The following is a 23046-nucleotide window of genomic DNA, read 5'->3' as shown; positions in this document are numbered from 1 at the left end:
CCACCCCAAATGTGATGGTATTTAAACAAAGGACCTTTGGGAAGTGCTTCGGTCATGAACCCTCATTATTGGGATTAGTGCCCATATAAAAGACTCCCTTTTCACCATGTGACACAATGAAAGGACAGTCATCTATGAACAAGGAAGTGGGCCTTTGCCAGACAAATCTGCCAGCACTTTGACCGTGGACTTCCCAGCCTTTAGAACTGCGAGGAATACATTTCTGCTGTTTATAAGCCACTCACTCAGTCTACGGTATTCTGGTGTGGCAGCACAAATGGATGAAGCCGAATATTAATAGAACTAAAACAAAAAAGAAATGTCCCCCACAATTCTGAAATCCCAATGGGTCAAACGGTTTTTAGGTTTCTATATTCCTATCTGTTCTTGTCCATATGTATACAATTTTCTTTTCACTGTCATCAGGGCCAAGATACAATTGTTCGTGATATGTACCATTAAATTACACACATCTGCCACGTTGCTAGTATTTGTACTGACTCTTAATGGCTAATTTCATGAGAGTAATAAATCACGAATAGCCTGGATTCCCATGTCCTCAGGGTATTTAGCTTGTTCCCATTTCTTCAATTGTACAAATGTTACAGTGAACATCCGCAGGGTCTATGCCTTTCACCATCTTTTGAATTATTTCCTTGAGATTAGTTCCCAGAAAAGGGATTACTGGGCCAAAGGGCATGATTTTATAGCTTGTGATTCATCCTGCCAGGTTGCCTCTGAAAGGCTAACTCGTTTACTCTGACACCAGCAGTGGAGTTGGCATTAACGTTCTTAACACTCTTGCTTACTCTTGTTTTAAAAAAAGAGTCTAAAATTCTACAATTTTTACCTGGCTCACGTTGCATTTCTTTGAGTGTTTGTGTGCTGAACAATTTTCACATGTTTTCTTCCTGCTACAGCTTTTCTTTCATGAATAGGCTCCTTGTGACTGTGGAGTCAGTGTTTTCCTTGTCAGTTTGAGGGAACTTTTATAGAACGTAAACATGAACCACTTATCAACTGTGTTTCAAAGCCCCTGTTTCCCTTTTATATTAATCATATCTTCCATAATATAGGATTATCTATTTTCATATACTTGAGAAGTGTATTTCCTCGGCGAATACTCCTACTCGTTCAAAACACGGAGAGCTGGCATCCAAGATAAGGTGTGTATCGGTGTGTATGACATGCTACCATTTCTATTTAAAAACACAGGTATAGATATAATTCTACATGGCTGTGATGGTTAATTTTAAATGACAACAACTTAACCATTGTTTGGTCAAACAGTAGTCTAGATGTTGCTGTGAAGGTGTTTTTTTTTTTAGATGTGATTAACATTTAAATCAGCAGACTTTCAGTAAAGCAGATTACCCTCTATCATGTGGATGGGCCTTGTACAATCACTTGAAGGCCTTAAGAGAAAAAGACTGAGGTCTTCTGAGCAAGAAGGAATTCTGTCTCTAGATAGACTGCATACCTGAGACTACATTATCAAATTCTCCCTGGGTCTCTAGCCTGCCAGCCTCCCCGGCAGATTTCAGACTGGCCAACTCCCACAACCATATAAGCCAAATTCCTTAAAACAAATCCTTCTGTGTGTGTGTGTGTGTGTGTGTGTGTGGGTGTGTGTGTGTGTATCTCCTTTTGGTTCTGTTTCTCTGGTGATCCCTGACTAATACAATGGACTCTTCTGAAAGGTTATACAAAAAAACCGATCAAAATGGTTACCTCTGGGGAATGGAATGGCGTGGAAGAATGACATGTTTTACATCATATATATCTTTAAGTTATTTTAATTTTTGGAGTAGGCAGGACGCTTTCATGACTCAAACATCAAAATTATATTTTAAAAAGCAAATAATGAGAAGTTTCCTCTCACTCACATCCCTGTCCACCAAATCCTGTGCCCATCCTTTTCCCTTACAGGTGACCGCTTTATTCATTTCCTGTATATTTTCGTAGTGTTATATAGATCTAAATAAATATAAATACATATTCTTTTTGTCTTCCATTTCTACAAAGATCATACTAGTCTCTATTTTACTTTTTTCATTTAACAATATATCCTAGATACCTTTCCACATCAGTATATAAATGGTTTCCTCATTCTTTCTTTTATAGCTGCCCAGTACTTTACTCTGCGGATTTACCAGAGCTTATGCAATCATCCTCTACAGAGGGACACTTGCGTTGTTTCCAAGACTGTGCTGTTACCAACAATGCTGTGACGAATAACTTCGTGTGTGAGTCACTTCACATGTGTACAGGTATAGCTGTAGGATATATTCCCAGAAGTGGGACTGTGTTGTCAGAGGAGCAATTCCCTTATAACTTTGCTATATAAAAACTAACCTTAAAAGGTTAAGGAATGATATCATTGTTTGTCTTCCTATCCTAACAATGATATCATTGTTGCCTTCCTTGAATCTTTGAAGTATTTTTACCATGTAGTATAAAATTTCCCATTAAAAATTAACTTAGAAAAAATTAATCACCACTCCAGAGAGGTTTGATGAGTATACAATTCTAACTCTTTCAGTTTTCTAACACTTAAAATTTAGTCCATCTGAACTATATTTTATAATAGAGAACCAAATATGCTTCACTCTAACTCTTGGAAAAGAAGACATTTACTACGTGCATATCCACATTGAATAAAATGATTTCCTAATTATTTGCTGGCTAGCTTACCTGTGAGAAAGAGAAAAGCAGTCCCTGATACCTGGAGCTAGCCTGGCACTCCTAGCTAGGCCCTGGTATTCTCCCATTGAACATAAACAATTTCACAGAACTTCAACATCAGACAAGACTGCTCTATGACTATGATGAATCGTGACGAAAACAAGACCACTCTGACATCCCATATCTGAACAAAAACACAAACATGAACATTCTCCAGCCACAAAATTGACCAAACATCCCTCCAATTTGGCTAATATGAATGACTATGCTTCTTTACTTATTATAGCATTAACCTCTCTAGTCTAGTTCCTCTCAGATAAGACTTATAAGATACCCAATCATAGCATAACCTCTGCTTGATAGCATATAATCTAGAACAAATTCCCACTTCCTTAAGTCCTTCCCTGAATCACCTAGCACAAATCTAAATCCTATACCTCCTTTCTAGCACCCTCTTTCTTAGATGGTCTATGGTCCCATGGTATGTGTTCTCTCTTACAACAACAAGTCAACCCAACTCATTCAACTTTAGGTGTGTTTCTGGTGGTCTCTGGCCAGAGGGCACTGCCTCCTTCAACAACACTCCCTGCATACCCACTATGTGTCAGTGACCCTGCGCTCATGGAGATTACCTTCAGGAATATGAGAGCTAAGGGGGGATACTGGGTATCATTAAATTCAACTAACTCTCCTTAGATATAAGGGAATGGGGCTATGAAGTCTACTATCAGCACCACAGCCAGGACTAGATCTTCTGAGGTGACAACCAGGGTTCTTTCAACCACACTACAACTCCCTCCCCTTATTCCACCTTGATTTCTAAATCGTTCCCCAGTTCACTTCCTGGTTATGACACTAGACACATTTTTATCACTTTTTGGACTTAGTTCCCATGAAGGACTGCTCATGTATTCTCTAACAGTGTACCCTCAGAGGGAAAGTCACTACATAAGCATGAACAATGAAGTAGCATCCCAAGAAATGCTAAAAGCTCATGCTGACACATATCCCTGTGCAAGACTGCAAGGGAATGAGGAATGAGGTATAGATTTTATATTAGGGGCACCTGGGTGGCTCAGCTGGTTAAACATCTGCCTTTGGCTCAGGTCATGATCCTGGTGTCCTGGGACTGAGCCCCATGTTGGGCTCCCTGCTCAGCAGGGAGTCTGCTTATCCCTCTCCCTCTGCTCCTCCTCGCCCCATTCATACGCTCTCTAATAAGCACAATCTTAGAAAAAAAAGAAAAAAAAGATTTCATTCTCCTTTGGACATTATAAGAAAATATAAATTGTGCAAACTGCAAGTCAATAAAGATTTTAAGGAGAGACCATATCCCAGCAATCACCAGCTACTTCTCTTTTTGGTGACAAAGACATTAAGTTGCTTGAGGAGACCATTTAAACAGTCTTTTTATTATGTAGATGTAAGGTAAGTAAGATTTATTATTCTGGAGGGAGAGATAATTAGACATTCCTTACTTGATGAAGACAACTTGTGCTTACAACCCATTGGGAAGGGTGGATGGGTTAGAAGGTGGGAGAGAGAGAATATTTGTATAAGGTCCAAAGGATTTCCTAGGAAGGAGGAATCCTCTGCCTAATACCCTCTCTTTTGAAGAGATTTTCAAAATTATTAGAGCATCTTTGATTAATTAAGGTGGTCTTAACAGAGATAAGACCGCAAGAAAGGACAATACCTCTATCCCCACCATACCCTTCTTGAAAAGAAACTCTTCAAGGCAGCAGAGGGAATGGTCTAGATTGATGACCTGGGATTCACACAAATGCCATGATTATTTTAGGAGGAGGTCAATTTGGGGATAGTGTGCTGTTGGTAAAACCGAGACCAGACTATCTGCCACACTGGGTATACCATGGAAGAGAATGGCTACTTATGTGTATGTGTGAGTTTCTCAGGAGCTGTAACAAGTTGGGGTGGAGGGGGACAAGGTCAATTTTGGCATAAAGCATCATTGCCTGCCAGTGCCATTCTCTCTAGAAGAAATAATCTCAGCCTGGGGCAGTGACCTGGGGTGACTTTGTAAGAGGGCCTCTTCTCCCAAACCTCTTCCCATGGGACTGCGGGGTTTCCAGTGGGTGGTGAATCAAGCCTCCGGATTTGTTTGTTGCCAGAGTGAGTGCCCTCAGTGTGTCAAGAGCAGCCAGAGCCAGTCCTTCAAACTCGGTAAGCACTGGCTGTCTTGGACTGGCCACAGAAAGAAGTAACTGGAAAGGAGGAAAGAGGTATTTTCAAAATATCACAGAAAAAAGGGTCAGAGTCGTAAAAATTTTAATATTAAACACAGAAGTGACCTTGTGTTTTAAGCAACGCTGATGATCTATATCAATGACCTAACAAGAAAAGATGTGGTTCCCCGTTTCACGGACCTTCCATTGTACGGTAACTCTAAGAGGCAAGTATTATTATGCCCAACCTGAGGCTCAGCAAATTGAGTGATGTGCCCAAAGCCCCCATCTCTGGAAATATTCCAGCCAGTCTAAGCTGACTGCCTCTTCTTTTAGGAGTGCTGAACTCTAAGGAGGACAGTGTATTTTTGTACCTGTCCACAGTCAGAGGTCAACTACTTCCCTGGCTTTGGGCTTCACTACTTAGAAGCCCCAGGCGGCCCTAAGGCTCAGGCTGCCCGCCCGCTCTCCCTCCTCGCACGCCTTCCACCAGCAGGCTCACAGCACCGGCAAGACTGCGCTCCGTGCCTGAGCGGCGTCGCGGGGCAGCCGCCGCGCCTCAGCCCTGCTTCCCGGACGGTTCTCCACCAGCTGCAACGCGCGAGACGGAAGCCCTGGACGGCCTCCCTCCCGCCTCAGGTGGTAGGCTCTACCTCTGCCACCAGCAAAGTCACCCCAACCTGGGGAAGCCTCCGGGGAGCTGAGCTGCGAAACCTCACAAGTACGTCCCACAAACAGGGCACCCTGGGGGAAGTGTTCGTGCCTCTTCTCTCAGCTGTTCAGAGCACTAGCACAGCCCGATTCTTCCCCTCAACGAGAGCCTCCCACATAAACTCTCCTTCTCTCACGTAGACAAGAGTCCCCGTATTATGCCTCTGAGAACAAAGCAAAAGAAACAAAGAATTAAGATGGCCTGTTTCGCAAGAGAAAATTAAAGTCATTTGGAACCAATCTGATTACTTAACTCTTACGTCTCTGGAGACCGAATGGAAGGAATCAACGTCCCCCTCTTTCCAGCTCCACTTCTGCACAATTCTCCAGCCTTTGTTTATTTTTACTAATATTTAATTGGGGGGAGCAAGGAAGAGGATATGACTTCATCTTTTTTCCTTCTAGATTAGAGTGCCTGTAAGTTTATTTAAGTTTATTTAACCTAATTCTTGGAATGGTTCTTTTTTGGCTAACTGGGTTTTCCTGGTCATTAGTTCCCAGAAGTCAACCCTGCCCTCTGGAAGCAGGCCTCAAGTTCTGGAAATTCCCCTCCTTGTCCTTCTGCCTCTACTTTACCCATTCTTTCCTCCTTTCTATACCAGCTCTACTCTCACCTTGACCCCCACTCTCCCTCCTTCCCCAGCCATTAGCCCCTCCTCGATTCACACACTTCAGGCCAATCTTTACATCTCACCCTCACTGTTGCCCCCTAGCAGTGCAGCTCTGATCCCCCGACTACACCTGTCCTTCCCAACACCTCGCAGAAACAATCATCTTGCTGACTCCTCCCTTGTTTGGGATGATGGATGTTGCTGGGTTTTCTTATCTGTGCTTAAGGATCACTACAAATCAAAGGCACTTAACCTAAGAATCCCCCCCTTTGGGGCTCCCTACTCACCTCTAAATCACTTCCTTTACTACTCCAAGCAGTAGCTATTTCAGACCTCTGCTTTTGCAAGCTCTCCACCTCTCTCTCCTACCCGCCTTCCTCTCTGAACACTCTCCATTGTACCATCCTAATAATGCACTCCCCTCCACCGTCCCTCTTAGCATCCTTCTCTTCAGAAAAAGGAACTTTCCTTTCACCCATTTTAACCCTCTTGTCTGTACTTTCTTTTTTTTTTTTTTTAAAGATTTTATTTATTTATTTGACAGAGATAGAGACAGCCAGCGAGAGAGGGAACACAAGCAGGGGGAGCAGGAGAGGAAGCATAGCAGAAGAGCCTGATGTGGGGCTCGATCCCATAACGCCGGGATCACGCCCTGAGCCGAAGGCAGGCGCTTAACCGCTGTGCCACCCAGGTGCCCCTCTTGTCTGTACTTTCAACAGTCCTAATGGTTGGTGAATTTCCTCCATTATTTCCACCCCACCTCTCCATGCCTTTATTCCCTTCACCTTAATCCATGAACCTTCTTGCATTTCCCCCTCCTTAAACATAAAAGCCTCTGGATTTTGTTTCTCCCTAAAGCTCCCTTCCCCTACCTCATCTTCCCTTCAGAACATTTTGTTAACACTTGGGTTAGCATATTTTCCAACTTCTTTTCATTCCTGAATTCTTCCATTCTGATTTTATTAACCTTCTGGTATATGCCCTTTGCTAAACCTGCCTCAGATACTATCTGGATGGAGGCAGAGTTTTTTTAACCTTTTTCCCTTCCTCCCTACTTCAGTGAAGCTGATTTTCTTTTCTTTTTTTAAAAGATTTTATTTATTTATTTATTTGAAAAAGAGAGAGAAAACAAGCAGGGAGGAGGGGCAGAAGGAGAGGGAGAAGCAGGCTCCCCACTGAGCAGGAAGCCCAATGCAGGCCGAGATCATGAGATCATGATCTGAGCCGAAGGTAGATGCTTAACCGACTGAGCCACCCAGACACCCCTGATTTTCTTAAAAGTGACCTGTTGGCAAACTCAATAGAATCTCAGTCATCATTTGTCTTGACTTCTGAAAGCCTGTTAATGGTTCTTTTGAAATCCACTCAGTAACGCACCCTGTTTCTGATGAGTCACTGGGTTTCTCTGGCCTCAGCTATCTCAGGATACCTCTGGTCAAGCGAACACGATTACCAGTAATCACTGCCATACCGGCTGCTGTCATGTAGCCCTGGGTGTGGTAAACACACGTGAGTAGGGAATGAGGTCAAGTGCTAGATCCTAGGGAAGCTAGTATTTAAGGAGGAAACAGAAGTAGTCCTGGAAGAAAGCCAAGAAGAAACAACAGGAAGGCAGAAGTGATCTTACAAAATGCAAATCTGATCACTTTACCAGCTGTATAAAACCCTTCCAATGTCTCCTTGGAGGTTTTAGGGTAAATTCAAACTCGCTGGGGGTGTCTGAAGAGCATTGTTTTGTGCCTGTCTCCAAAATGTGCTCTTTGTTAGAGCCATATGTTCTTGTACCTTGGCGCCAACATCCACTCTCATGCTGCTGCCTCTTTTCTTTATTATTATTATTTTTAAAGAAGGGTGATGGGGGCGCCTGAGTGGCACAGCGGTTGAGCGTCTGCCTTCGGCTCAGGGCATGATCCCGGTGTTGTGGGATCGAGCCCCACATCGGGCTCCTCCACTATGAGCCTGCTTCTTCCTCTCCCACTCCCCCTTGCCTGTGTTCCCTCTCTCGCTGGCTGTCTCTATCTCTGTCAAATAAATAAATAAAATCTTAAAAAAAAAAAAAAAAGAAGGGTGACGACAACAGTAAGCCTAGAGGAGAATCATCTCAGGCTGGGGTCAGGGAAGCCAGGGGTCATGGTTACTTACGCTGACTGTTGAAGGAGGGGAAAGAGGCAGTTAGAGGAGGAAGGCAGATGGCATTCTCCCGCAGGGAACTTGTGCAAAAAGACATGGTGCGCGAGAGCAGGATGATGCTAGAAGGAGGGCAGAGTGGACATGGTTGAGAGAAAGAAGGGCAATGTGGATGGGTCACCGGTGCCTTCTGCCAGAGGGTTCTGTGATGAGGACAGGGCCACTGAGATGCAGGGGACTCAGGCCCTGCCCCAGAGTGCTCAGGTAGAAGGGAGTAAACAAAACATCTGGACACAGTTCCAACAACACAGTGACAGAAGCCAGTGGGCATCTGAGCTGGGAGGTGTGCAGAGCAGGAATTCCTGAGGGGTGCAATGAAAGAGCAAGACTGAGCCTTTGCTTTACAGAATGGCAGGAAAGGAGAAAGAAAGAACCAGAGGGGCTGGGTCACTGGGCGGGTCACAGAGAGCACAAGATAAATTGCTTGGACCTTATCCTGCGGCTCCTGTTTTCCAAAGTGTAGTAGGGGCGGCTCTAGTGACTTCAGAGAATACACAGAAGACCGGATTTTAATAGCTAGATACTTACTTAAAGAAGATTGCCTAAGTAAATAAAAATGGATGTAAGTCCTCTAAACAACTATTAAGTAAATAGTAGTACAGATGGCGTGCAGATATGGGGACGTTTGTGGAGGAAGTGTGTGAATGAGTGAAGCACCGCTGTGGGCACTGTGGAGGCAACAGCCAGGGCTTTCGCCGGAAGTGGCCTGGCCAGATCTGTGGTTGAGAAAGATCGCTGTGAAGCCAAGTCCAGAAGGGCAAGAAAAGATAGGACTAGAAACAAAGGCTCTGTTGAGAAGGCTACATTAGTTATCCAACCAAGAGCTGCTCAAGGCCACAGCCCACACGTGACAGTGGACACGGGGAGAAGCTTGCCATACATACTCCTCTAGGTACAAAACTGCTGCCAAACCATCCAGCGACAGTCGACACCAAAACCTGGCACTCAGGCTTTACGTTTTCTAACTACCAATTTGGGCTTAATCAGATGTCTTCATAAACTTCAAGGGCCTTTATCGTCAACACAAGGTTCCTTAAGGGATCCACCCCAAAGGAGACATCATATTCAAGTTACAAATCCCCATTTAGCAGATAGAATTGTCATCTGTGGAAAAGAAATCCAAAGAAGGTCAATGATACAAGTTCTTGAAGGGCATCAGCCTTACCTCAGAGGCAGCAAAGCACTAGGAGCATTAAGAGAAGGAACAGCAATGACAGCAGCACAAATAACTTTCATTAAGTGCATGGACAAGTTCATTTTTCCCTCATAAAAGCCCCATGAGGTAGCCGCTATAGTTATCAGTTCTATTTAATGGAAGAAGACAGACGCTTACACAGATTACCTTGACCAACACCACACAGTATGTTAGGGGTGGACCTGGGATCAACCTCAGGTCAGTTCATGGTCTCAATCAATATGCTTCACCTTTTCCTTTATGGTTAGTCCCACTGTCATTTTCTTAAAAGCCCATCACTGACAAAACTGAAGGGTTGAGGGGCACCTGGGTGTCTCAGTCAGTTAAGCGTCAAGACTCTTGGTTTTGGCTCAGATCATGATCTCAGGGTCACGAGACTGAGCCTGCATTAGGCTCCATGCTCAGCAGGGAGTCCGCTTGAGATTCCCTCTCTCTCCCTCTGCCCTCCCCACCTCTAAAATAAATAAATAAATAAATAAATAAATAAATAAATAAATAAATAAATCTATTAAAAAAAAAAAACACCTGTAGGGATGGGATGTGGAGGGATATAAAACCTGATGAAAACTCTGAGTTGATGCTTGGAACAAAACAGTACTATTCATACTTAGGTGTATGGGCTGTAGGTACAATTACAATCTATTTTCTCAAAATTAGCTCTGGAGGGATTGTATTTACTGTTACCTTTGTTCTTTCTTCTTCTTTTCTCTTTTTAACATCGTTGTGAGGTAAAGTGAAAAAGCACACATGTCTAAGGTAAAGACCTGAACTGGTCCCATTTGTTACTAGCTGGGGGCTTTGGGAAAGTTCCTTAATCTCTCTGAGCTTCTAAAATGAAGGTAAGAAAACCTAGCTCCTCATATAGGTGTCTGGAGCATTAAATGTATAAAGAAGTTCTATCTACCTTCAGACAGACCTTTTACAAAGTCCCTTCCGTGTGATTATCTAAAATCTTGCTACCACATACACCAACAAACTGGACCAAAATGACCCCGAAACAGTTAGGCATTCTTGTCTTATCAAGGGTCACTTCACTCGTAGGAAAAGAAACTGGGGATCCACTCAGCAAGATATAACCCCCAAACCACCCACATGATTTAAAAATTATAAGCAGGAACCATCACACAATTTCCCAGCTATTACATTAGGAGCATACTTTAGAATACATTATGGCGCAGAGAATGGGAAATATAAGACAAGGAAAGGGATGAAGAGAGTGAGAATGTGACCCCGAGACTGAGGAAATATACGTATATGCAGTCCCACCATTCACTTGTATTCCTGATGATAAATTAAAGATATTCCAGTGCACTTCAATCTAAAGCATCCCCAGACTCCATTCTGAATACAGCCACAGAAGCCCAACAAGGCAAAGCACTCTGGACCCAAGAAGTTGTTACCAGAAAACTACCACCCTCAAAACCCACCTGAATGGCCTGACCCAAGGTCCTTGTCTGAAAAAGGTCATTTTCCTTGCCCCATAAGGTCCCTTTCAGATTCAGTATTCTACAACTCTAAATGAAACCAATGGTTAGTAATGCCCTGGTGTAATGCCCATCATTAAAGGGTCTTAGTGTGCTTATAAAAAGAAATTTTATTTATAAAATACCAACTAAATATGTTTCTTTGTACTGGTTCACCAAATATAATAGGACAGCTCTTTTGAGAATCACTGATCAGAACAATAATTACAGTTATAAAAAGGATCACTTAAAAATAAATAAAATCTAGAAGTTTCTTTTTTTTTTTTTTTTTTTTTAAAGATTTTTTTTTTATTTATTTATTTATGTGACAGAGAGAGAGCCAGCGAGAGAGGGAACACAAGCAGGGGAAGTGGGAGAGGAAGAAGCAGGCTCATAGCAGAGGAGCCCGATGTGGGGCTCGATCCCGGAACACCGGGATCACGCCCTGAGCTGAAGGCAGACGCTTAACCGCTGTGCCACCCAGGCGCCCCTAGAAGTTTCTATTAATATCAATGTTGGAGGCCTGAGGCTGGCAGCCCATAACCTTGGACTCCGTATCTGTATTTTCTTTTTTAATTAAACAGTGGCTAATACTTAAAAATTGGGGAGATCTGACACACATAATCCATACTTCAACTTCTTTTGAAAATGATGGGAAGATCAAGCAGCACCAGGCTCATGTTCCCACACAGCAGCATTCCGCGGCAGGCACAGAGGTACATAGGTACGCAGCAGCTGTTCCCCAAGGCAGGTAATTAACACTCACACCCCCAAGCTTCCCTCCCTCCATTCCTCCATCTGGCTCCTGCAGGCATGTAGGCTTGCAATAATTACTATTTCTGCATACTTACTCCCAAACAGTGTGTGCAGCACCCATTGGCATTAACTATTCTGCAGGGGAAACAGGCCACGAGCTACGCTCCGAAGTGCTAGTGTTCACTCCTCCGGCAGAAAGCACAGCCACCAGAGTGAAGAGCTCCTATGAAGGGGGTTCTTTTTTCATGACCTTGGATCTGGCTACAGAGTCACTGATTAACTCGAGACATTTGCCAAAGCTGGTTACTGAAATTACTGAAGGGTGGCTGCCTAATAGTGCTTCTGGAAGGTGATGATGAATTTCTAGAACTTGAAGTTAATGAGAAAAAAGGAAAGGTGACCAGAAAAAGAATGAGGGGGAAGCAGTATCACTTCAAAACATTTTAAAGCATAATTTTAAAAGCATTAAAAAAAAATTGACATCATTGACTAATAATCCTATGATTTATACTTGTTCAGCAGTTTTCCAGAACTAAAATTTGTGTGAAATACAAAGAAAGATCATTTCTTTAAGGATTATTTTGGAGACCTTTTTTTTTTCTCTAATAGTAACACTTTTACCTGAAAACATCACAATAAGAATATATTATGATATGTGTTATACTTGAAAATCACAGGGCTTATATTCTGAAATATATCTGGTTTGGCTATGGAGGGCCTAAACTGTTCTAGAAAGTACAGTACTTTAAAGACTATTTAACACTATGGTCTTACTGGCATTGACAGTTATTAAAGATTTCAATTTAGCCCTGACCCTGCTAAAAAAAGCAAGATGACTTTTGATCAGAAAATACAGCACTATCTACGGTTAAAGATTTCATGCTAGAAAACTAGGTTAGTTTTTTATTCCTTTAATGTACCCTTTTTCTTCAAGGAAAATGCTCTTGAGAGCACTTTGCTTAGTCCTCACGACGGTCCTTATGATTTGGACATTTTTCCATTGTAAATCTAGTTTAATAAGAGAATCAGTTTTCTTTTTTATGATTTTACTTGTTACTGCAAAAGTAATGCATGCAAACTAAATGCATGCCCAACATTTAATGGCAAAAAAAGATACATTTAAGTAAAAGCAGTTTACTAATATGTGTATGTGTGTGTATATATATATATTTACACACCCACAATTATCGGATATAGACAGATACACACATACTATCATTATATTAATTCACACACAGAAAAAAGGCCAAAAGTCTACAAAAATATAAATAAATTGTAGTTAGCTTGGTGTAACAAATTTGAGCTTTTTCCTCCTTTTTGCTTTTTTGTATTTTTCTAAATATTATATAAAGTCTGTGCATTATTTTAGTGTAAGGAATAAGGTATTTAAATATTTTTATCTATGAGATGACAGGCTAATTTATTCATGCATCCATCCAATTAACATTTAGGAGTACATTACATACTAGATCCTATGCTGTTTTTAGGACATAATATAAGACACAGTGTCAAAAGCCCCAAGTAGTCCACACCTGTAGAAGAGCGTAAGAAGTGCTATGACAGGGGCGCCTGGGTGGTGCAGTCGTTAAGCATCTGCCTTCGGCTCAGGGCACGATCCCAGCGTTCTGGGATCGAGCCCCACATCAGGCTCCTCTGATAGAAGCCTGCTTCTTCCTCTCCTACTCCCCCTGCTTGTGTTCGCTCTCTCGCTGGCTGTCTCTCTCTGTCAAATAAATAAACAAAATCTTAAAAAAAAAAAAAAAAAAGAAGTGCTATGACAGAGGTGGGGGTAGGAAGTGCTATGACAGAGGTGGGGGCACACTACATCTACACTAGACAGGGAACACTTCTTAGAGGAGACATTTGGATTAATAAATGTACGTAGGTGAGGTGGGTAACGGGGGTGGGCATGGGGAGGGAAAGCTGGGCATCACAAGCCAGCTGGCCAATAAGTCTGGTTCACATTTCCTACCACTGAAACATGGCCAGGTGTCCACAGAAGGGTCAGAATGGGAGCTAGAGATCCCAGTGATCTAAGTGGATACAATAAGTTGGATGTGGTGACGGACCAATGCGGGAAGATGACTGAGAAGCAAGATTTTGTCCGGATTCTGGCTTTGGGGACTGGGTGGCTGGTTCTATCAGTTACTGTGAGGCAGGAGTTGTGGGGACAGTGGCAGGGACAAAAGCAGAGATAAGAACCCCAGTATAGGGTATGATCTGCCTTGAGATTGTTTGATCCATGGATGATCCAAATATTGAGGACTATCAGGTATATATGTGTTTGGGGCTCAGTAGAAAGTTCTACACTGAAGATACCTGGACATGACTGGCATATAAGAAATAATTAATTAGGTGCAGGCAATTGTATATATAGTGAGAAACAGAGAGCACCATTTACAGGGTAACATTTAATGAGGAAACAGAAGGAAAGACTGGCAAGGAATGACAGAAGGATAGAGGGTGTGAAAGAAAAGGATGATGGTCAATGGTATCAAATGCTATAGAATGTTATGGTAAAATAAGAACACAATAATCTCTCTTTGTTTATCATAATGTGCGGGACGCCTCAGAGATTCTAGCATTTCATTCTGAATCTGAGGCTGCAGGATGTTCAGGGAAGGACCAGGGTACTCTGTATGTTTAAAGGCTCCTAGATGGTTTTATTACAAAGCGAAGTTTGGCACCCACCGATCTAAGCCACGAATTCTTTGTTAATTCTCTATACTTTCATCTCTATGAGACAGAACACGTTCCTTCACAGGCTTTAGTCCTCAGTATTTCTGAATTTAGAAACTGAGATTGCTCCTGTAAGAGGAAAAGGTGCCAGACTTCAAGTCCTCCCCCGCCCCCCGAGCCTGTGTGTTTCTGGGTTGTTCACCAGTCAAGTGTAGGTTGAGAAAAGACGGTTACTGCCAGTCTAGGGAGAGATCATTGTGGGAGCACTACTTTGGGAAACAAAGGATCTGCACAGCTAGAGAAGAGAGGGAAACACCCGAGTTCAGGATTACAGTATTTTTAAGAAGTGCCAAGCTAGGAAGGTCCTAGGCCTTGCAGGGAAAACCCATAAAGTAACCAATCTTAGTAGAGTCACGGATTCAGGCAAACGAAGAAAAAGTGAGGAAGGCAGGCCAGTCTACAAAGAGCTTTAACCAACGAACATGGGGTTTAGACTTTAATTCTGAAGGCTTAGGAAAATTTTTGTGGCAATGTGACAAGATCAAAAGACCTTTTGAGAAGATTATTTTGGCCATAAGGTAACAAAATAGATTTTAAGGGGAGGAACTAGAGAATAGGGAGCCATAGTTTAGGTTCACGAACTGTGTTCACTGAAGAGTCGTGTAAAATAAGGTAACTGGATCTTGTGATACGAGCTTCAGGGGAAGGAATATTGTAGCGTTCTGTTTGTTGCAGGCCAGACAACCGCGGTAGCACCTAAAAGTTCATTCTAATAATAAGCCAATGCTAGAACCAGCCTGCAACTAAGTTAGACTACCTAATATTAGAGAAAGGACACTTTAGTCAAGCTCTTTATTTCCATACAACGTTCTCATTAGACTACCTCAATTCAGTGAATGAGCACCCACGGAGTATCATCCAAAAATATCAGTCACTTCCTCTCCTCATCATTAGTGAAACACAGCTAGTCAGACGGAGAGCACTTCGGCAAGGCCCAAGGATATGAATCAATGCTGCAAATTTTCATTCCCTCGCTAGTCACGAAACGACCGTGAATGTTTGCAGTATCTCCCACCTCTGTTTCAGTGATTTGTCAGCCTAAGTAAAGGGTGTAATTAAGGCAGTTTCAGCTGCCTGCTCTAGTGTCTAGTTATGAGAATGGGATCTGAAATCAAATGGATTTGATATCTGCCAGTGTGAGCAAGGTGTGGAAAACCAGTACGTCCCACTTTCCTCATCGGTAACAGGAGGAATAACACCACCTGCCTCAGGTGTTAAACTCCCACGAGTTTTAAGTGAGATACCCACCCAGAGGCCCACGCCAGGAAAGGGCTAAGGGGGGCACAGACTGAGCACTCTGCCTGCCTCTTAGCCCTCTCTCACTTACAGCTGGGGAAACTGAGCACGGAGCTCGTAATTTCTTTGCTACTCCCCCCCTCGAATGAAGAGTGGCAATCCTGCTCTGGATAGTGAAGCATCATTTAAAAGTATGTGTTTGACCAGAATAATGTGACGCACTTTCTAAGGCTGTGATTCAGGCACCAGATTCTATCAGGCTCCAAAGAAGCTGAGACTCATCGTTTAAAAATGAATACAATTTCACACAGATGGCACACCATGGAACACTCACATGGGTGGCTTTCAAGCTTCACTCTAAATATTCCACAGCGAGGAGTGAATATTTTTGAAAGAGAAGAAGACACACAGATAGTTAAAAGGTAGATCCTGGCCAGGATCTGCCATCAACCAGTCACTCCTAACAATACAACACAGCTTTGATGACCACGGGGTTACATACATGGTCAACACAGCTTTGATGACCACGGGGTTACATACATGGTCAACACAGCCTTGATGACCACGGGGTTACATACATGGTCAATACAGCTTTGATGACCACGGGGTTACATACATGGTCAACACAGCTTTGATGACCACGGGGTTACATACATGGTCTTTGTAAGTGTGGCTGCTACTTCTAGAAATGTGAAAAAGGGAAATAAATCCCAAATTCTAGGTACTGTAATAAAGACTTTAAGACTGACAGAAATCGGACTAATGTAGTCTCTATATATAACGTCTTTAAACACATACATTTTTATATATATGAATATCCAAATAATCTCATAGAAATAAAATATAAATAGAGATAAGATAAATCCACTGTATTCTATCATCCCAATATCAGGAAGAATAACAAACAGAAAATTAAACTAAGAAATTCCTATAAAAACCTATTAAGAGAATAGCAACTATGAACATAAATCTATTCTAGATAGAGATAAGCACTGAATATGGACCATATTTAACTACAAAACACCTATTACTTGTCCATGGGATGAGATTCCATTGAGGGAAATGCTGACCTAAGAAAACACACCGTTCTTAAAAATGGGGTCTTGAACACTTGCTTCTATAGACGGTTTGGGCTAGGCAACCATGCAGAACTCTACAAAAAGAATCTAGAACTCAGGAAGTACTACTACTGCCCACAAATTGGATGTGAGAAACATGCATACAACGTTGATAGCACCTTTTAAAAGGACAGATACCTGTGTGCTCATGGGTACGTTACTCATTATACTTTTGAAAGTATTAAACAACTCTTTTATAAAATGCTGGGAACATCAGTTATTCTTGACATTACAGAAGAAAATATCATGCTTTCTAAAACAGAATCAACTCAGCTTGTACTTGAGGAGTTTATTCTAAATATGGACAGGCACAAAATATAACTATCTTATATAAATCAAAGTGCTTGCTGATCTTAATTAGAAGCTGATTAAAGAACACGGTATTTTAGAATAATTATTATTATTATTTTTTAAATATTTTATTTATTTATTCAACAGAGATAGAGACAGCCAGCGAGAGAGGGAACACAAGCAGGGGGAGTGGGAGAGGAAGAAGCAGGCTCATAGCAGAGGAGCCTGATGTGGGGCTCGATCCCAGAACACCGGGATCACGCCCTGAGCCGAAGGCAGACACTTAACCGCTGTGCCACCCAGGCGCCCCTAGAATAATTATTAAATATCTATCTGTGTATTGAAGTATAAATAAATTTTTATTATTAAAGGAGTCACCTAGAATAAAAAGCCTCAGGCCACTACTGACCTTACTTTACATAAACAAATGTCATCTACCAAGCACTCAACTTTAAAACAAAATGATTTTTTTTTTTTTTAAGATTTTGTCCATCCATTTGAGAGAGAGAGCATGAGCGGGGGTAGGAGGGGCAGAGGGAGAGGAAGAAGCAGACTCCCCCACTGAGCAGGGAGCCCAACTCCTGCTGAGCAGAGAGCCCAAAACAAAAACGACTTTAAAGGGGCACCTGGGTGGTTCAGTAGGTTAAGCATCTGCCTTAGGCTCAGGTCATGATCCCAGGGTCCTGGGATGGAGCCCAAAATCAGGATCCCTGCTCAATGGGGAGTCTGCTTCTCCTTCTCCCTCTGCAGCAAGCCCTGCTTATGCTCTCTGTCAAATAAATAAATAAAATCTTTAAAACAAAAATGATTTTAAAGCTGCATTTGCTTCCTTACCAAACTGATAAAGAATCATAAGACTTAGATTTCACATCATGTGGAGAAAAGCGTACTCTCATGCTGATGGTATGTAAATATGTGCCTTAAACATATCCTCTGACTTGGTAAGACTACCCAAAGGATTTTATAAAGATGTTTAATGTAACACTGCTTTTAATGGCAAAAAATCTGGAACCATCTAATATCCAAAGCAGGAGCATCACTAAATCATTCAGAGAATGTATTAGGGGTGCTAAGTATGTTGTTCGTATACATATGATAACATAGTACTTCATGTAGAAAATATGTATAACATTAAGTGCAAGAAAAAGCATATTGCAAAATTGATTCTGCTTCCCAACTTACCTGTGTGTTAAAGTGTTCCTGAAATCATCTTAGCATAATTATTTTCAAGTTTAAAAAAAATTTTTAAACACCCACAGGCTCTCCTTTTCCTTTCTCTTATTAGCTTACTTATTACACGAATCACACTAACCAATTAATTCAGTTTGGATTTAACACTTACACATGACTTGGCAAATTCTACACAATTCCTGCCATTTAATTCCATTTCCATCTTATTTGAAAAGTTGGATATTATGAAATCAATTATTATAAAACATTTTACAGATTGAGATCATAAGGAATTGAAGATAAAAAGATGTTTCAACATGAACAGGAATTACTGGTTCTTTCTAAAAAAAAGAAATACTCTCTTAGTAGTAAGAAAAAAAGAAGATTGCATTTTTCACATAGAACAGTACCCAAATCTATGAAATACAATCATATCAAGTCTCTAAAAAGTACTAGGAAATGTTTCAAGAGCTTTTCATAAGCTTCTCAGGGTAGACTCCCAATCTTACTTATCTAGAACCAGCTCAGCACCTGCCAGTAAGTGTTCAAACAGGCTCTAATGACTTAATGCTCCACAATGACCCATTTTCCAAATTAAGAAACTATGTCTCAAATGGATAAAGTATCTCATTCTAAGGCACACTCTTCCTAGGAATTCTCATCCATCACTGCCTGATTCTGTGACTCATTATTCCACAGGCCAGAGCAGGGCAGCCCAAGACGCCACGGTCTTCCAGAGCAGGGCATGAGACGGTCGTCTTCTTACACTTCAGACAGCCGCTATCTCAGGCTTGTGCAAAGTAAAGGGGCAAAAATACCTGCTTGTCAATACCACAGACCTTATTGTTTGTTGTATTCTATCAGCTTAGGATTTCCTTCCAGATCAATTGTTTCTTTAGGAGCCATAGTCTTGTTTTTACAGACATAAAACTATAGATTAATAACGAAGTTAAAAAAATTTTAATGAAATTCTCTGCAAAAACAATTAGGGCTGAGTAAAGGGAACAAAGTATATGAAGATCAGTAAATTACTGTGAATACCACTGAGTATAGCGAAGTTTTAAGTAGTCAAAGCCCTAAATTATGTGGCTATTATGATTCATAATCACTTTCCGAATGGTGTATAAGCCTGGTCTAATGGTCTCATTCTTTTTTTTTTTTTTCAAGATTTTATTTATTTATTTGACAGAGAGAAAGAAACAGCCAGCAAGAGAGGGAACACAAGCGGGGGGAATGGGAGAGGAAGAAGCAGGCTCCCAGCAGAGGAGCCTGATGCAGGGCTCGGTCCCAGGACCCTGGGATCACGCCCGGAGCCGAAGGCAGACGCTTAACGACTGAGCCACCCAGGCGCCCCTAATGGTCTCATTCTTGACCAGTGGTTATCATTGTGCGGTTATTTTGTCCCTCAGACAACTTCCTCCCCCAGGCGATCTGGAGACTCTCTTGGTTGTCACAACTGGGGAGGTACGACTGGCGTCTCATGGGTAGAGGCCACAGATACTGCTGAACATCCTAAAATGGAAAGGACATCCCCTCAGAGAATTCAACAGCTCAAAATGTCAATAGTGCCACGGCTGAGAAATCCTGTACTAGACGATTAACCTAAGGTGAAACTATCCACTGTCCTCAAGTTTAAATTGGCACCAAGAGTGAGAGTACGAAAAGCCTGGATGTCCCAGGTCCTGGACAAGGCAAATCTCCCAAGCAGACTACTGTCCTCGCCAGCCGATTCAAGAGAAGTGTGGGATTCTGCAAGCTGCAAGGGAGACAGGGAGGGTTTAAGCTGACAGGCACTTCATCCTCTGTGAATGTCCACACGTCTCAAGTAGCACCGTACGGGTGTGCAAGAGGAAAGCACCAGCTTTGCTGGATCCACAGTGGTCAGATCTTCTGACAACTTCTACCAAGCTAAATAAAACCATGACTACGTAGTTAGGGAGTTTTATCTAAAATTGAATAACAAGATTGCAGGGGAAAAATCCAAACAAGATAAATAGCGACTATATGACCGCTTCCCCTGCCTCCTGCCCTGCCCACTTTCTTACTTGGTAGACTATTCATTAGGGGATGGCACCATGGAAGCCACAGAGCACGTTGTAAATGAAGAGGGAAATATTTCGGAAGAGTTAATTTCTTAGTAAAAATAACAAAAGGGGAAAGAACAAACATGTTTTAAAAATATCAGGAGGGGCGCCTGGGTGGCTCAGTCGTTAAGCATCTGCCTTTGGCTCAGGGCGTGATCCCGGTGTTCTGGGATCGAGTCCCACGTCAGGCTCCTCCGCTGGGAGCCTGCTTCTTCCTCTCCCACTCCCCCTGCTTGTGTTCCCTCTCTCGCTGGCTGTCTCTCTCTCTGTCAAATAAATAAATAAAATCTTAAAAAAAAAAAAAAAAACTATCAGGAACAACAGAGAGGAAGAGTGAAGCACATCTGTGAAGCTACGTCAACATCAGAATATGAATCTTCTGTGAGCTTCGATGCACGGGAGGAATCAAAGAGATCTCCAATGAGAATAAGGTGCCACATTTGGAAGGTCTATGAGAGGACACTTTAACCTTGAAAGGGAGCCACTGCCAGGGAGACTTCACTCTGCTCCTGAAACTCCAATGGATGAACAGATCCAGTAAATAGAAAAGCAAGGAGAAATGTTTCATTTGATGTAGCAAGGGAATCCAGAAACGATCATCAGAATGTGGAAAGCAGTGCATGCCAAGTCTTAGCTCCTTAAGGACATGGTTGAGCCTGAAGTCTGAAAGATTTTCATAAATCGCAAATAAAAACCTTTTCTTATTTCTCACTCTGCACTTGGAGTTCTAGGTGGGCATTAACTATAGAACTGCTCCGTCTTTCCCAGTCTTAAACTAAAATGTGGCTTCCTGTAGGGTACGTACACAGGGAAACACATAGAAGAGCAATTAAAACAAACATTTCCTAACATCTCTACAAAGAAATCCATCAATAACAAAGTGAGATGCAATGGCTCCCAGAAAATGCTTGGTTAATGCAGGATTAGTTTAAGAAAGGAAACTAAGTACATCAGTTTAGCCAAAGACAAAAATCATAGAAGCTATAAAATATAACATAATGGAAGTAAAAAAGTGACCTACTCTAAAAAGGCCACAAGGGGCGCCTGGGTGGCTCAGTCAGTTGAATGTGGGACTTTTGATTTCAGCTCAGGTCATGAACTCAAGGTCCTGAGATGGAGCCGGGAGTTGTGCTCCATGCTGGGCGTGGAGCCTGCTTGAGATTCTCTCCCCTTCCCTCTGCCCCAACTCCCCCCTCAAAAAAATTTAAAAAATTAAAAGCCCAAAAACCCACCTGTATAAGAGGTCAAAGAGAAGTATTTCAACATTACAGATTTCTTCTGGGTTAAAAAATGACAGTACTATAATAACTACATGTGTGGGATTGCTATACCTATTCTAGAAGAGTCCTTGGTGTGCACAGTTTCATTAAAGACAATAAAATAGGAAAAAACCCACAATTTCCTTATATTATAAACAATGTATCTGCCCAAAGAAAATGTGATACAGGTAATAGGTAGTTTTCCTGGAAGACCTTGTAAGTCCACATCACCAGCAACATGGCTGAAAGTTTCAGTGCTCTGTTTTCCTCATCGATAAAATCAGGAGTGGGCCTAAACCTCTAAGGAATTGCTGAGTGTGAAATTTGGTTTTAGAATTCCGATTTTAACATGTCTTCAGAAATTTACATTGCTTCTTTTGAAACATTTTTAAATAATAAAAGACATTCATTTTCTTTTTATCTCCCCAATACCCTGAAAGTTTCCATGAAACACCATGGCAGCCGCAGGCATAGGTAGAAAAGTATAATGCATAAACACAAAAATTATGTTGAATGTCCACGTTAACATGGGTTTGTATCTAAGACAGGGAACAGATATTATCAAATTCATTAATTAAAATCCTATTAACTATTTTTCATGTTAAACTATAATTTATTAAAATAGGGCAACTCCCTTGATGAGAATTATTCTGGATACTAATCAACCAGAAGGTGTGCCCTTGCTTGGAATTTAATTTTGCTTTATTAACAGTTCATGCTTAAGGAAGCTTGCTGAGTATATTCGTTCTTGGCAGGTGTGTTAGCCAAGAGGTTTGCCCGGATGATAATGTTAATGACTAGGTAGAAGGAGGACAAAATGTGTGAGTTTTACAATTTTGAAAACTAACTGCAAGAGCTTTGTAAAGACATTTTTACTCTACCACATATACACAAGGAAAACTTATTTTTTTCTAAAAATAATATCTCCTAGTCATTTTCTATTATAAAGATGTTCTTAATGATGTACTGCTAAAAAATTTCTATGCCATTATCCCTGCTGTCCTAGACTCACATGACCAATAACACTTCTTCTTTGGCAATTTCAAATCTCTAGAGGCGTACAGCCCCTGAAACCCACCCAGGTGATCCCACGTCACACTGCTCAAGCTGAGTCACAGATACTCCCTCCTTAAGGCCAAAGCAACCTTTAGTTCCCTAGAATAATAAGCACTTTTAGAATCACACCCATGCCTCTCTACTGTCCTTAGAGGGTTTAGATCTGCTCCGTAGTATTCTTTTATTCTTAACAGAATTGCACTTCCAATTATCAGCACTTGAGAATATCTAAATCTTCCTTCATTTAAAATTCAACTGTGTAGAAAGTTATAAAAGGGTTTCGGCACACAGTAGTTAGG

General features: G+C 41.7%; 1 protein-coding gene across 16 annotated transcripts in view; it reads right to left on the bottom strand.

The window, feature by feature from the left end:
- NCOA7 (nuclear receptor coactivator 7) overlaps window positions 1-23046 on the bottom strand; it is a 153458-nt gene that overhangs the window by 18136 nt on the left and 112276 nt on the right. The gene's annotated exons all lie outside the window — the stretch shown is intronic.

Source organism: Ursus maritimus, unplaced genomic scaffold (assembly GCF_017311325.1).
Source record: "Ursus maritimus isolate PB19 unplaced genomic scaffold, ASM1731132v1 scaffold_13, whole genome shotgun sequence".
Classification (NCBI taxonomy): Eukaryota; Metazoa; Chordata; class Mammalia; order Carnivora; family Ursidae; genus Ursus; species Ursus maritimus.
Note: the sequence above shows the minus strand (reverse complement) of the source record. Positions and strands in the feature narration are given on the sequence as shown.